The following is a 14,014-nucleotide window of genomic DNA, read 5'->3' on the forward strand; positions in this document are numbered from 1 at the left end:
TAAACTCCATACCAAATTTCAAGTCTCTAGCTCATACCGTTCCCGATATATTGTTAAATTACACCGAAAACCGCCAAAAAGCGTTAAAATGCCGCCAACCGTTGCACCGGTCTTAATCAAAAGTTTCGTGTCGCATCCTTGTCACATTTGACATCTAGATACCAAATTTCAAGTCTCTAGCTCTTACCGTTTTCGAGATATTTTGTTTACAGACAGACAGACAGACACACAGACAGACACACCCACGGACCAATGGCTGAAACTTTGGATTTAGGCTCTAGGGACCTCAAAACGTGTTTTGGCACTAAAAACTGACCATCGAAATTTTGACCCGATTACATTACTTTCCTTCCTATAGGATAAGGAAAGTAAAAATATAGCATCTTCAGAATATAAATCTTGGACTTTGTAGCCTTGGACAACTTTTTACAAGCACTGGACTTCTTGTACGTAAAGTTGTGTTTCTCTCTTTCTTCCCTTGTGAGCACTCCTGGTTTTTCTTCAATAAAATGTCATTAATAAAACATAACCTAAGTATAATAAATTCTATGAAACATATTTCACGACAATAATGTAAATCTATTATTGATATAGAATTCTACAATTGCGGCTCTAGGACATATGAGTTTGATATCAACTATTTCTTTGAACATTTAGGTACTTGAAAAAAAAAGCACGTGGCTTAAAAATCACCAGATTGCCAAGCTTTAAAACCGTAAAAAAGTCGTAAGCTAAAATGAGGAAAGTAAAAAAAAATATGAACTTTAAATGACCGCACGTCTATCATCAGAGATACATTAATTCATACACACACATACAAATACACACGTATATACAGACAAACGTACATACACTCACGTACGTACAAACGTAAATACACGTACCTACCTATACATTATTATTATAGGTGGGTAAGTCTAACATTGCCCCCTGCTAATTGTTACCAGCAAAAGTATGGACCGCACCTCCACGAAAATTGGCACGAGGGAATTACCGATGCAAATTTTTCAATGTGATTGTGATTATTTTTTTACTTTCTATTACTACAGTATAGCGGAGCTATACTAGTAATGAAAGTATTGCAATCGGTCCAAATTTTCAAAATCGGGACTCGTCTCTATTATCAATTTGTTCTCTCTAGGACAACAAAGAGTTTTTTATTGACTTTTTTCTGTGCTTGTTTAACAATTCACACATATTATCATAATGTGCTTCTTTATAGGGATAAATCCGCTCAGTAGGGGAGAGAGATTATCCCATTCATTGTCAAACAGAACTTACAAAACCATTTGTAAAAAAAGAAAAAGCGACTTTCAGTGTTCCTTCGTTTATGTTTAGATGGGTCACCACTATTCCCTGTGCCAATTCAGGAACAATAAGAACAATACACACACGGTCTTTCTAAAAATCTGAACGCATATCATATCTCCCTATTATGTCTCGTCCCTTCTTCAATAATCGTAATAAAAGGATACGCGATTTTAGAATGACAATAATAAAAAAATCTGGTGTGAACATCACACGACTTTCCTTATCCTATTGAATGATGCTTATTTTTATGTTCTACAATAGTAACTTTTACAAAATCTCTATCCTAATAGTAAGCATAGCTGAAAACCGCCAAAAAACGGTCGAAAACCGCCAAAAAAAGGTCAAAATACCGCCAACCGCAGCACTAGGGTTGCCAGATCATTTTCAGCCCAAAACGGGACAAGCGACCTAAAACGTCAAAAAAAAAAAACGGGATATTGGATGAAAATACGGAGGAGGAGGAGAAGAAGAAGTGGTTGGCTAGAAACAACTCCTTCAGGCAATACCTACTACTGAACAAAGAAGACCAAGAAAAAGGATGATATAATAAATAAAGATAAAAAACAGACTTCCTTGAAAACCTCCATTTCTTGTCAAGGAAACTCGGAAAACCACAACAAAGAAGTTCTCGAAGTGGCTCATAGGAAATGGAAAAGGAACAAGGCATCCATGTCCGTTCTACTGGTCGAGGAACGGAGGGGGCGTGGTCTAAATATGTAATGTAATATTACTAATGATATTATATTCTGCTACCTACTCATTAGCATATACCGGGTGCATGAGATGTTAAAGCTTTAGCCTGGAGGGCGACTTTTGTTTTCATGCCAAACTAGGTGTGATTATGTCAACTGTGGGGATAACGGTCAAATAATGGGTAAAAAAAAACTTCAAAGTCTATTTTCTGAGCTCTTGAATGGTTGAAATGGCTATTTCTTGGGCATGGGTTCACGCTATGTAGGTATTTCAAGAAGGGCAAATGGGCCAATTTTCCTTTTCCCTTTGGTTTGAGGGTCACAGCAAATAAATTACACGTTATTGTTGCTAAATTTTACCTTCTTGTACGAATTTTGGTCTAGCGTTTCGTAGGGGGCGCGGTACCTGTTGTCCACATGCCACCCTGTACATATCTAGCATGACCGAAGCCCATGCGATCCCATATACCTAATGCTACTCACTGCATGGTAGACATTCTGGAAAGTTTTGAATAGAACACTATAGGAGGTTAGTATTCACTGTTATGGTAACAAACATAACAAAAACATAGAGACAAACTTAAAATGACTAAATGGAAAATTATCAAGTTACAACTACGACTAAAAATTGCTATACAGAATTCACTTTATTCATCTCTTAATTCGTTATTATTATTATTATTACACAATTGGATCAAACTTTATTTATTTCCAAAAATTTCAAAAATTTCGTTCAAAAATTTCAAGTATTTATCTAGCTAATAAGGTACTTACCTACCTAAAACCTATTTGATTCAACGAAAATAATAATAAAATTATTGGACATGTATGTCTTCGTCTTGGTGATGGCGCCTTGAAATAATTTTGCCTTCCTTTATATCAACACCCGAAGCTAATAAGTTGTTTCAAGTGAGAAAAAATGATGACTCAGAATTCAGTAATTGAGTACTTTAGAACTTTAGATGCCTAATTGAGATCCATCGATCCTCTCTCAAAATCAATAAAATTGTTCCCAGATACTTAATTCAATAGTTATGAGCTAATAAGGTATTCAATAACTATGGGAAATTTTGATTGTTAGCCGTTGAAAATTATACAAATATTTTAAATATTTCGAGAATTATTTCTAAAATGTTTTGAGCATCCTACGTTGTGATTTTATTATTTATTGTATTATTTTATTTAGACCTCAATTTTATTTTAATAATTTAGACCTCAATTTAAATAATTCACCATTGTTTTATTGCATATTAGGGTAATTTCTTTCCTAATTGATTTGGAATGCCCTAATAGTCTTTGTCGGTTTAACGTTTGACCTCTAGATAATACTGATATTAAATAAATATTTTGTTAATACGACTAACTTAAGAAAAAGATTTTTACTTTCTATTACAATAACTATGACTTGAAATTAGACTAATTTAGATGTTTTCTCATTTTTATTGCCAGACTCATTCAATTATAGTGTGTGTACCTACTCGTACTGTGGTTTATACATAATATAATGGTAATTTTTATGGCGACTTTAAGAATGGCGGTATTTTTTTCCACCCAGAAAGGGTTTAGATGTTCACCATTCATGGGAAAAAATAGTGGTGCCATTGAGGGTAAAGTTAGTTTCAAAAGGTATTTTGATCCGTGGGAACTGTGGGAAATCGGCTGATTGTGGTTTCAAAGGTTGCCAGGATGGTAAGAGAAGCGTGTCCCAAAACTGGCAGCAATTCTGGGTGTGCTCCTGCTGTTGGCTAGATGACGATCCAGTGGCGGTATAAAGTTTGGCTACAGCCTACAGTATTTAAATTTAAACAGGAACGTATCGGTGTTTAGAAATTCGGATCTATTGAAAGGAGGGATCTTGAAATTTGCCTGTCAAAATTTTCTTCTTCTTTTTCTTCAATTTTTAGCAAATTTTGTTTGTTTGATTCGATTTCTTCAGCTAGTCTCCCCCTCTTTTCTTTTCTTTATTTATTTTTCTTTTATAATATTCCTGATACTCACCTAATAGAGAGAAAAAATCAATAATTTATTGATGAGCTGCCCAGCGTCTGGGTTGCCATATGACACAGCATACTACTCAAACAGACATGTCACATTAAAATTAAATTGAAAAGATAAAAAAATTTAAAATTATAGATAAAAAATTTTATAATTTTAAAACTATTATTCCGAACGTAGGTACTCATAGTCACACAATGTACCTACAATCATAGGTAGAGACTATATAGGTAATATTTTTCATTACCTATACCCTATAGTCCTATACCTATTATTTATTCTTCCAGACAAAAAGACATTATATAGGAAGGGAGACATTGGAAAAATAAGTCCTGAACAGGATGTGTTGAATTACATTTGTGTACCTAATTATTAGCTTGGAATTACCATTAATGTATATGACTAATGTAATCATTTAATTACATACGAGCGATAAAACCAATAATTGTATACTTCTAATTCATGAATAAGGAATATAAGTACATACCTATGTATATTATTTTGTTTTGAATAAGCTACAAGATTGCGACTTTTATATATAAAAATAAAACCTGTAAAAATAAAAATATGTTTTCTCTCTCTCTCTCTTTCTCTCTAACTTTTCTTTGGAACTTGGGCAAAAATCTTCGAATTTTAAAATTCTAATAAAAAATCCCTTATGTTGAAAAATTTCCCAGCGTCAGGGATTTCTAATCTCATGGTTGTGTGATTGACACGTTTGAAACTTGTTTTCCCTCCGCTACTTTCGAACCTCCTTGATTTCATTATGAAAATTTTGCCATGTGCATTTATCTCCATGGCTAGTCAATACTAGGTTGTTCTTGAGAGGCTGAGTGGGTCCCTTAAACAACAAGTCATGAAAGTAGAACAGTTTGCATGAGAAAAAATTTCTGACTCCGCTGGGCATTGAACTCGGCTCTGCCGCGTGCAAGACCAGTGTAGATATCATTGAGTCATGAAACTGACCCCCTTTATTATTCTGCTACAATTAGGAGAATGCTTTTCGAAAAATTTCGCCTGCGGCGCTCAAAACTCGATCGGACTGAATTTCTGAAAAGTAGGGGGGGGGGGGTGGCTCAATATGTACATATGTGGCCCGCGAAGTACCTCCCAAACTCCCAATGTAGAATGTGGCCCACATACACATGGAAGTTGGAAACTCTTGCCCTAAATCAAACTATTTTCACTTTTCACAGTAAAACTTATCTGTCCAAACTTTTCACCCAGACTGTCCGTCTCGACATAATAAATTCGTAATTAATAGGTAAATATACTGCCATGGTTTTTTTCTATTATTATTACTATTATTCTCCAAGTCCTATAATTGAAACGACGGGAAATAATAACCCAACTTATGTATGTACTGTACATGTATGGTAAGCAATGTATTTATAGATTGTAGGGGAGACGGTGATAATATGAAACCACATTTAAAAAGGGCCCACTGAAACCTTGGCTTGCATTGTAACTATGTGGAGAGCCGATCGCACGCGATAAGCTTAGACAACCCCAAATGCCCAAATAGATACCAATTTGCAATAATTTATTATATAGGGTAGACTTCGGATCTGAAGGTTGGCGATTCGAGTCCAAGTCAAAAGTCATAAAATTTATCGGGGTGTATTATATGAGGAACGTCATTTGAGACGAACAATCGAGTATGTTTAGGTAAGATAATGAAAATTTCAACAGAATCTGATGCCCCCAAAAACAAGTCGATTTCATATTGGCACCTTTTCCTCTACAAATATGGCAAGTCGATGTAAGATGGAAGGCATCTCGAAAAATTCGACAGCACCTGATGCCCCCAAAAACAAATCGGGTTCATATTGGCCCCTTTTCCTCTACAAATATGGTAAGTTGATGTAAGGTATGTATTTAGTTAAATTACGTTCCGCCAAAACGAATGTTTGGAAGGTAACCCGACACAAATTACGTCCAGCATGCAACTCCCGCTGGTCACATGCATATCACGTGAAACGGAGGGTCGTGGGTTCGATTCCCGGCATGATTCAGTTTTCTTCTTTTATTTATCCACTTTCACACATGGCCTTGCTGCTTAGCGTGTAAATAAATAAATAATAAATAATTTATCCACTTTATTACAGTGGAGTACATAGACAAATTAAATACAATGGGCTGAAGTCACTTGTTTAAAAAAAAACTGAGGATCAAATCAAACTAAACTAAAACATACGTATACTAATGAATGGGAAAAATATAAAATGGAAAACTCAAAAATCGGTGATTATGACATCTCCACCAACAAGGGGAACCCATGGTCACAAAAAAATATTTCACGGTATTGCAAAATATTTCATGGTTTGGGACAGTTAAACCTGCATGAACCCGGTACCTTCAAATAGCAAAGGATTAGTGTACCAAATTCTCAGAGGTTTTTATTACCAACCTAAAGAGTACCTAAGTATTATAGGTACCCAGCACCCAAAAAAGATGTGAGTTTTTGGAGAAATTACCCAATTGGTTATATCGAATTACAACACGGCCCTAAATCTATCAGAATGTCAGATTTAACTAAATCTACAGATCTGCAGATAAATTTTTCATACACTTGTCGCGATATTCGATATTTTTTATCTCTTAAGCGCAAAAAAGTGCCTGACAGGTACTTGTACTTTTTATAAGGCACCCTAATGAGAATATTAGGGTACTTTGTACTTTTTCAAGTACCCATATGAGGATATTAGTAGGGTACTTAGCGAAAATGTGAATTTGATACGGCTTGTTTGAACATAGGAAGTAAAAAAAGGTTTAGGTCTTGTTGGCTCTACTTTTGTTGATTAGGTGGAAGAGCTCCTCCAGAAGAACCCTGCCACTTGAAAAGAAATAAAAAAATATATATGTATATAAATAAATAAAAAAAAAACGGAATCAGATTTGATAAATTTATCCTGTGACGTCAAAATAAATTCAGCAATTTAGGAAATAGATTCAGCAATTTAGGAAATAAATTCAGCAATTTAGGGAATAAATTCAGCAATTTAGGAAATAAATTCAGCAATTTAGGGAATAAATTCAGCAATTTAGGAAATAAATTCAGCAATTTAGGGAATAAATTCAGCAATTTAGGAAATAAATTCAGCAATTTAGGGAATAAATTCAGCAATTTAGGAAATAAATTCAGCAATTTAGGGAATAAATTCAGCAATTTAGGAAATAAATTCAGCAATTTAGGGAATAAATTCAGCAATTTAGGAAATAAATTCAGCAATTTAGGGAATAAATTCAGCAATTTAGGAAATAAATTCAGCAATTTAGGGAATAAATTCAGCAATTTAGGAAATAAATTCAGCAATTTAGGGAATAAATTCAGCAATTTAGGAAATAAATTCAGCAATTTAGGGAATAAATTCAGCAATTTAGGAAATAAATTCAGCAATTTAGGGAATAAATTCAGCAATTTAGGAAATAAATTCAGCAATTTAGGGAATAAATTCAGCAATTTAGGAAATAAATTCAGCAATTTAGGGAATAAATTCAGCAATTTAGGAAATAAATTCAGCAATTTAGGGAATAAATTCAGCAATTTAGGAAATAAATTCAGCAATTTAGGGAATAAATTCAGCAATTTAGGAAATAAATTCAGCAATTTAGGGAATAAATTCAGCAATTTAGGAAATAAATTCAGCAATTTAGGGAATAAATTCAGCAATTTAGGAAATAAATTCAGCAATTTAGGGAATAAATTCAGCAATTTAGGAAATAAATTCAGCAATTTAGGGAATAAATTCAGCAATTTAGGAAATAAATTCAGCAATTTAGGGAATAAATTCAGCAATTTAGGAAATAAATTCAGCAATTTAGGGAATAAATTCAGCAATTTAGGAAATAAATTCAGCAATTTAGGGAATAAATTCAGCAATTTAGGAAATAAATTCAGCAATTTAGGGAATAAATTCAGCAATTTAGGAATACCTATATTACAGGTACATTTATACATATAAATTTATATGTACATATTGAACGCGTAAGATATACAAAGAGTCTAATATAGAGTATAGACATTTTTTGACTACCTATAAGTATTTATTCAATACAAGAAGGACCATGACCATTGACTATGATGTGCCTTTGACATCTCCACTGATGATAACGATATGATTCATAGGATTTCTTCGGAGCTTTTATCTCAACCCTCACTATCTTCTTCTTCCTTGTTCTTTAGTGCTGTCTTCCTAGAGAACGTTGGCGACATGACTTCTATCTTGTTTGTACTGGGCAGCTCGGAATTCTCATTTTAATACGTACATCAGTTTTCGACATCATTAACATCGGCACCTGATCACTCCATCCTTGCTCAAAAGACAGATCTACAAATTCTAACTCAAAAGACTGATCTACAAATTCTAACTCAAAAGACTGATGATATCTACAAATAAGAAAGAATCTTATCAAGACATCATCACTATAAATGTGTAGGTACTTTCAACTAGGTACTTTCAAATGGATACAAAAAATTTATCGATCGAGATTCAATCACTGGGTTCTCTTCCGGTTGTTATGGGACCTTTATTTCATTCTTCTTTTTAAAGGTCCCGACTATCACATCTCATTCATTTTCAAGAAAGAAAGAACTACATCGAACCCAGGAACAACCCGTCAGTGTTGAAATTTGAGACCACTAATAGAGGCGTGGCGTTTTTCGTCAGCCTCTCAATCATCAGCCCTAGCTAGGATGAACAGGTACTTTGGGCTAACAATTGGCTTTGGGCTACAAAAATTTTACGAATGGATGCCCTTCGCACTTGAACTTTGGCTATTTCTTTAGCAAGGAAAATCGAAGAGAGGACAGGATAGGAGAAAGCCAGCCGTTCCAAGAACGAACTTTATCTTTTTTAGGATAAAGTTCGCCCAGGGCGGTAATCCGCAACTTGGCGCTTACAAAAGTCGCTAGTTAGCGCGGACTAGGCTGTGGCAATGCTGGTAACCACAGTCTTAATTATACAATACTAGGTTGTAGGCTTGTAAGTAGGAAGGTAGGTACAACTTCACATTAGTTCCACCTTTATTGAACCTACTGAATAAAATGGGTAAATATACAAATAGGTACATACCTACTACATAGGTGCATATAATTTTAAAGAGGTTTGATTGAGGTAACTGTAACTGCTGAGGCCTTCCCGAAATCGAAGAGAGGGAAGACAGGATCGGAGAAAGCCAGCCGTTCCGAGAACGAACCTTCAGGATAAAATCCGCCCCGGGCGGGAATCGTACCCGCGGCTTAGCGCTTACAAGGCAGACGCGCTACTAACCAAGCTAACTAGGCTGGCTAGTCCTTTTTTTTAGAGGTTTGATTGAGGGAACTGTAACTGCTGAGGTCTTATCCTCCCGAAATCGAAGAAGTAAGACAGGGTAGGTAAACGCTCTACAAGTCTACACGAAAAGCGCACTCTGAGGCTTGGGTGCAGGCCTGCAGGGGCATTAAGCATGCATTAACGACCGACTGACCACCCTGTACTCAACATCGCTTTCATCCGTCCACCTTGTACTAAGTCGCCATTAAACCACTCCTTTAAAGCTGCTAATTTATTTTATTTTATTTTTTATATATATATACATGAAAGAAATCATGAAAAATAATAATAAAAATGTAGGTAAAAAGAAAGTTAAAAAATCCACTCTTAAGAATGAACTAAGCTCATAATTGTTTCAGCATTAAGCCAATCCTCGACGTTTAACATTAAATGCAATTATTATAATGGTGCTTTTTTTTTCTTCTTTTTTTTCCTGGTGCATTTATTTTTTATATGCAGTTTCGCCTGATTGCAGACGGAGTAGATTTCAGCATTTTATGTATTTCGGTTTTTGTACAGAAAGCCAGAACCGGAGCCATTTATTATTATTATTATCATATTATTATTATTATTATTATTATTATTAGGAGAAATTTTGTTTTCTTGCCAAACTAGGTGTGATTATGTCAACTGTGGGGATAACGGTCAAATAATGGGTAAAAAAACTTCAAAGTCCATTTTCTGAGCTCTTGAATGGTTGAAATGGCTATTTCTTGAGCATGGGTTCACGCTATGTAGGTATTTCAAGAAGGGCAAATGGGCCAATTTTCCTTTTCCCTTTGGTTTGAGGGTCGCAGCAAATAAATTACACGTTATTGTTGCTAAATTTTACCTTCTTGTACGAATTTCGGTCTAGCGTTTCCTAGGGGGTGCGGTACCTGTTGTCCACATGCCACCCTGTACATATCTAGCATGACCGAAGCCCATGCGATCCCATATACCTAATGCTACTCACTGCACGCACAGGAGGAATTGTAATGGATAATTAAATATGGGAATAATCGTAATTAATATGTTAATACAACATGGAAAAACACATGTATTGTGTGTGGATATCATACAGAAAATGTTGAATTTACACAATGAACAATACCTATATTACAAGTACATTTATATAAATTTATACATATTGAACGCGTAAGATATATACATCAAGTCTAATATAGAGTATAGACATTTTTTGACTACCTATAAGTATTTATTCAATACAAGAAGGACCATGACCATGATGTGCCTTTGACATCTCCACTGATGATAACGATATGATTCATAGGATTTCTTCGGAGCTTTTATCTCAACCCTCACTATCTTCTTCTTCTTCCTTGTTCTTTAGTGCTGTCTTCCTAGAGAACGTTGGCGACATGACTTCTATCTTGTTTGTACTGGGCAGCTCGGAATAGTTGTTCTGGGGATTTCTCGAACCAGGCTCTAAGATATTCCATCCATAAAAGTCTCCTTCTTCCTCTTGGTCTTCTGCTTACTATCTGGTGAAGGAAAATGTCTCCTCTTTGAGTAAAATTCCTTTTCTGGGTAAGAGGGGACGCTTTTGAATACTTTACAACTTCACATTCATGATTTCGGAGATGTTCCATTTTGACATTACTATTTACATACCCAATTATAATACCAAAGCAGGCAGGCATATGTAAAATTAAGGTTCGGTATAATCGGACATGTTCAAATTGGTACGGCATGATTTTGTGTCAATTACGTCGATTTTGTCGAGGTCCGCCCACAATAACTGCCAGCGGAGCCAGGGCCGTACACAGAGGTTTCCCTGTCTGGCTAGGGGACGTTAAACAGAGAGTAGACATTGTCTAGCTGTTCGACTAAGGAGAACAGCTCATCCTAACCAGCCTAGCTAGCTGGCAGTTCTTCAAAGGGTTTTCTCTGCTTTTAAAGAATAAGCACATCAAATCTATATTGATTTGGAACCGATGTAACGTTGATTAGATTTTGATGGGACCAGATATAAGTTCATATCATGGAAAAGACGTTTTTTAGGCGATTGAACAGCCAGAGGGTGGGTTGTAGACTCTGCAACAACTTTGTACAGAGCATTTTTTTTTTTCAACTTTTTTTCCTGATGGCATTGACTTCAATATCATAAAAAAACACATTATTTTATAATACATTTATTTAATTCACTCGCATTAAATGGTTTTAATTTGCCTGGCAATGGTGTGGCAATCCAGCAAAATAACTTGCTCGTAATGCCCATGTTATTCGCGATTTTTAATTTCTATTACCATGTATAGGTAATACCTATGTAGCTTCGCTATACTATGAATTGAGAAAGTATTACAAAGGGTCCAAATTTTCAAGATCGGGAAATGGGTGGAAATATCCGTTTTAGGGTGTTAGGGTCCCTCTCATTGCAAAAATTGGTTTTTAGTCCATGATCTACGTGCGTATGAACGTGCGAACACTACGAACGTATGTACTAATATGTTTGTGTTTGTGTTGTCTATAAAATATCTTCTTTTTTTTTAATTTTTTTTTTTTTTTGCAGTTCCGCAAAAGTTATGCAAAGTCGTGAAATGTTCACACCAGATTTTCTTTTCCTTTTTAATTCCTATCATACGGGGAACACACTTAGGACACGGTGTGTAATAACATGCATATTAGCCAGCACCTGGTAATTTGGCGTAATATAACATCCATTACCGCGCGGTCAGATTTTCTGCGCTAGGCGTCGGACTAATGAATGATAATTTGAGTTTTATGAGATAGCTTCGTCTGTGTGACCAACTGACCACTCCTGGGGAGTTAGGTAGGCAGGGGCGGTCATTGCAGGGAGGTCGTTCGGTCTCATTTACTCTAGAATCCTGGACTCATTTACTGCGGGACTTTCCTATTTACTCCGGGATTCTCGAGGACTGAGATGTTTACAGGCTTTTAACTTCAACAGCCGAGGTCTCTTCAGGCTTCATGTCACCTTACCTTCTTTTCTGGACTTTCAGCCAGCTGAAGCTGTCTTCACGAGGCTGAGTGCACCCCGCAATGAGAAGAGGAAGAAGAAGACGGATGGGTTGGATGGACATGCAAAGTTCCTTGGGACAGTTTAGCTAAGGCGAATCCTGCCACTTCAAATAAAGCCATAAAAGTAAACGAAGGAGGAGGAGGAGGAAAAGAAGAAGGAAAAGGTGGTGGTGGTGGAGAAGAAGAACTCCCTGTCTGGCTAGGGGACGTTAAACAGAGAGTAGACATTGTCTAGCTGTTGAACTAAGGAGAACAGCTCATCCTAACCAGCCTAGCTAGCTGGCAGTTCTTCAAAGGGTTTTCTCTGCTTTTAAAGAATAAGCACATCAAACTTTGTCCTAAATTTTCCAAGGCCTTAGAATCCTTGGACCTTAGAGAAAATCAATTCTCTATATTTCGTGGCCCTTCGTGGGCCACCCTCCCCCTTCTACCTTTACATTAAAAGAATCCAGATTAAAAATTAAAAGGTAATTATCATTATTAGAACAATATTTTCTATGCCCCGCCCATATGTTTGCTTTTGAAGTTCTTTTTCCCATGACATTATTCCTAGGTTTAGAATTTTCAAGGGACATATAAATAGTTAAATAATTTTGGCCTAATTAGAGGGGCCGTCCCCCTCTAATAACTCCGTAGTTAATTTCTGGTAGTTATAATAATTTTGAAATAGACCTGCTCTCCTCCTCTTACTTCTTCCTTTTATTCCTCGTTCCTCCCCCCATGTCTTCTTTTCCGTTCTTTTTCTTCTTTCCATTTCTGCTCACACTCTTCCCTTTTCTTTTTCTCTCTCCTTCTTTTCTCCCGTCCCTCCCCCTCCCTTTCTCTCTAATAACTCCGTAGTTAATTTCTGGTAGTTATAATAATTTTGAAATAGACCTGCCCTCCTCCTCTTTTCCCTCTTACTTCTCCCTTTTATTCCTCGTTCCTCCCCCCCCCATGTCTTCTTTTCCATTCTTCCTCCCCCATGTCTTCTTTTTCTTCTTTCCATTTCTGCTCACACTCTTCCCTTTTCTTTTTCTCTCTCCTTCTTTTCTCCCGTCCCTCCCCCTCCCTTTCTCTCTCCCTCTAATGTCCTGCTATTAATTACAGGACCTTAATATTTTATCACATTTTTTGATAAATTTTACCTATCATCTATCAACGACCGACTAGGCCAACTAGTAATGGGACACACACAACTCGTATTCCGCCATTTAACATACATTAGTAAAATTTGACCTTTTTCTAGGCCTTTTAAGGGATGTTCGTAAAAAAATATTACTTTGGCTATCAGGGTAAAAAAAAAATCCAACAGATTTGACTTTTGGAGAGTCGATTTTTTTTTTCAACAGAAAATTCTTCCATGAAAAAGAGATGATAGAAGGGAGAGAGAGGTCAAAAGGACGTCCTGTTAAAAGGCTATTCTATGGAACGGATTTCAACAGGAATTAGAGAAAAGGAACAAACAATAAATTAAGGAAGCGGTAATATCAAAGAATCAAAGGTCAAGCCGCCTTTTTGACACCGAAAATGTCAACCGAAAAAGATGAAGATGTAAATTACGCAATTTCATTTGCTTTGATTTTGTCAGCGTTCTATAGAACTAAAGAATAAAGATTGATTTATGGGCGAAACCTATGTAATGTATCTAAATATTTTTTGGACCACTTTTACTAGGCTGATTGACATGAAATAATTTTAGATGGGACCATAGCAAAGGCTATTCGTATTCTGTATCAA

This window comes from Diaphorina citri, unplaced genomic scaffold (assembly GCF_000475195.1).
Source record: "Diaphorina citri unplaced genomic scaffold, Diaci psyllid genome assembly version 1.1 scaffold555, whole genome shotgun sequence".
In the NCBI taxonomy this organism is placed as follows: domain Eukaryota; kingdom Metazoa; phylum Arthropoda; class Insecta; order Hemiptera; family Psyllidae; genus Diaphorina; species Diaphorina citri.